This window comes from Cyprinodon variegatus, unplaced genomic scaffold, assembly GCF_000732505.1.
Source record: "Cyprinodon variegatus isolate N-32 unplaced genomic scaffold, C_variegatus-1.0 Scaffold658, whole genome shotgun sequence".
NCBI lineage: Eukaryota > Metazoa > Chordata > Actinopteri > Cyprinodontiformes > Cyprinodontidae > Cyprinodon > Cyprinodon variegatus.
Window position 1 is genome coordinate 44,694 of NW_015151111.1, and position 3,463 is coordinate 48,156.

Genomic DNA, 3,463 nt, shown 5'->3' on the forward strand with positions numbered 1-3,463 from the left:
CATGCAGATCCAAGCTGAACAGGCTGAGACTGCTGTGGACTATCCAGACTCAGAAAGCCAGATGTGAACAGGCACTAGTTAAAGCTGGATTGCAGGGTGCTGTTATACATCCTGGACAGGTCACTCACCTGAGATACCAACTCTCAACTAACTTCAGTTCCCCAGTTGCTCTGTTTGAAGTCTCTGACCCTAATACTAAATTACAGCTGCTTGATATTTATGATGGACTAGTTAAAGATCATAAAGGCAAACGACCATATATAGGTAATCACACAGCGACTTATATAACTTTAGGACATTTGACAATATTTGAGAGTATCTAGTCTATTAACAAAACAATAGAGACAGCCACTCCAACAACAAATGACCCTAACAACTGATTAAATTGAAGCAGAACAAACACTTAGTGAGTCCACATCCCAGCTGTGCAACCCACCAAATTGATGTGAGTCATTTAAGTGATGAAAAGCAGTCTGTTGTAAGACAGATGTTGTATGAAGAGTCAAATGCATTCTCCCATAATGAGGATTACATAGGATGGATCCCCAGTCTTCAGATTAACATTACATTAAAAGAGGACATCTCAGTATAATGAACATACTCCGCTATTCCCAAGCCACTCTACAGGGAAGATAAAGAGTATATTCAAAACCTTCTGGCTAAAAAGTGGATAGTCAAGTCTCAATCCCCATATGCAGCTCCCATGGTTTGTGTGCAGGAGAAAGACTAGGCTCCTAAACTAGAGGACAGTGCCAGACAGATGTCCCTCCCTCGCATTTAGGATCTTATTGACACACTGGGGGGATACTGTTGGTTCTTTAAGACCAGGGGAAGGCCTATTATTAAAGCAATATTTTGGTGCTTTATAGTCAGATTTTGGATGGTTTTAGAAAAATGAACATTATCAGCAGATCGTGCTTTTGTTATGGGAACGACACGAGGCTGTGTAATGGCGGCGCTCCAACATTCCTCTGATAGTAGTAGGAATAGGATCCCAGACATTATTTTAAGGTTAAATACTTCTTGTTGCCGTAAAAAGGTAATTATATTGAAACTTTGTTTTGCACATGTAAGATTGTATGGGGGAAAAAAAAGGTTTGATTAGAAGACCAATAAATAGTAAAAGTGGATATTAGTTCAGTTGATACTCAGGTAGTTAACAAAAAGAAAGCTTGTAAATAAAGACACTATAAAGCAAGGCTGCATCAAACCAGAACACACTGCTTCTCGTCTCATCATTCCCCCTGTTTATTCAGAGAGAGTACTTCTGCTGCATGTCTGCCCCCCTCTAGAGCGGACCCGTAACAATAGCATGTGTAATTGGTTGTCAATCAGTATCGCTTCCTAAGTGGACAGTTTTGATTTCACAGAAGTTTGATTTAATTGAGGTTATATGGTGCTTTTTCGTGTTCCCTTTATTGTTTTTGAGCAGTGTATATGTACATAAATATAGATAATTTGACATATATAGCAAGCATAAAATGGTCAAAGACGCTATAAAAAAAAACAAAAAGCAAACAATAAGCCTTATGTGTTTCTCTGAAATTTTCCTGTTTAGGTCATTAAGGATTACTAAAGTTACTGTATTTCCAAAAAGCTAGAATAATGAGAAAGAGATTTTTATTACAGAGCATCTAGAAAATATCCATATTACATAATTTATTTACAGTATGATAGAGAATTATTCCAATTACATGAACCTATTTACCCTAAACAGTTTACACTTAACTGCTGGGTACTATTTCAGCGGCTGCATCCTCCGAAGGACCAGATCTACCTGGACTGGGTCCATAAAAGTAACGAGGCTGGAAGAGTTAGGCTAAAGAATTGAACTACTTACTACTGTTCTGTGTGCTTATTTCATTTTTTAGGAGAATGAGCAACAGTACTGTCAATGCACGCATCAGATATTAGATTCTGTGCTTAAATGTTATCTAAACCTTTTTGTATAGGGATAGATAAAACCTTTAAAAAGAACAAAAATTACCTGTGACATACGACTCAATAAGCCATTTAAAATAACAATTTTATCTGACTTATTAACCATTTAAATTAGACTATTACCATTAATGTAAGATGAAATTATTTACATAGTTGTATTATATCCTGCCTCTACAATATTCACCACTGTTCCTCGCCATTTCACTTTTACCTTTGAGCATGGAGCAGCTGGCTTGTTTGGACTCCCAACAAATACAGGATATCCTAGGCCACAGAGGATACATTGGCCTGTCCTTCAAAACCGGCAGAAGAAGGCTGCCTTTGTCAGCCCCATAAGGAGGAGCCTTACTATCTAAACAGGCCAAGGTGCTGCGCTATGACATAATCAGCTGACTAATCTGGCCTTTGGAGGACACAGCCACTGGATTTGATCTCAGCAAATACATCATTAATTCAATGTAAAAACACTTGTTTGAGATTGTTGTTAAATTCTTAAACATAGAAGACTAAGAATCCACTTTTACAGTGTGTTACAGCCTTTGCTTGATACTTACTTGCTCTACCTTTGGCAGCAATCACAGCTTCAAGGTGGATCAATTAAAGCTTTTTTTGGCAGCTTGGCCCAATCACCTTTGCTGTATATTCCTTGCTTCAACAGGTTGGTTTAGAGATGCACAGCCATTTTCGGATCGTTCCAGAGAGGATCAAACTGATTCAAGTCTGGACTCTGCTGGCCTAGCCATTCCAGGACATTCTGAAACCACTTGTTTGGGATCTTTGAGGTGCACTTGGGGAACTGCCCCCATCTAAAGTTAAGAATTCTCTACAGAAGGCTTTTACCCACAATTTACCCACAGGCTTTTACCATAGCATTTATCTTTCCCTCTATCCTGCCTGGTTTTCCAGTTGCTGTGGCTGAACAAAATCCCAATTGCATGATGTACCATGTAGGTATAACGTGCACCTAGTAAAAAGCAGTCCATGGTGTCCTCCATACAAACTTGGCATTCAGACCAAAGAGTTCAATCTTTGAGGCAAAAGATGTGCTTGTGTGTGTAAGACAATCAGGATCGTATTATCAAGTTATCTTTATTTGCTTTTTTTATGCTTTTATCTTCTTGTATTTTAATGTAGCACTTAGAACTGGACTCTGCATCCCATATGAACAGAACTGAACTTTACTGCCAGTTTGCACCAGTATTATTTTGCACTGCTAACATTCATTATTCTGCACACTTATTTTATATTGTAATGTTGTTTTTTCACTTTCAATCTCATTGCATTGTTGTGAGCTGTATGCAACAAAATTTAGTATTTTTGTGCACTCTGTGCATACAAAATTACAATAAAATTTGTCTAAGTCATTAGAGGGGAATAAATGCTACATGGCCTCCAACCTAGAGCAGCAATGGAGGAAAGATGTTTCAGGTACATACACAAGGCATGATCATCAGATGCACATGCTCGAATATGTGCTTGTTCTAAAATAATCTCAGGCGACGCAATTCAAATTTTACCCATA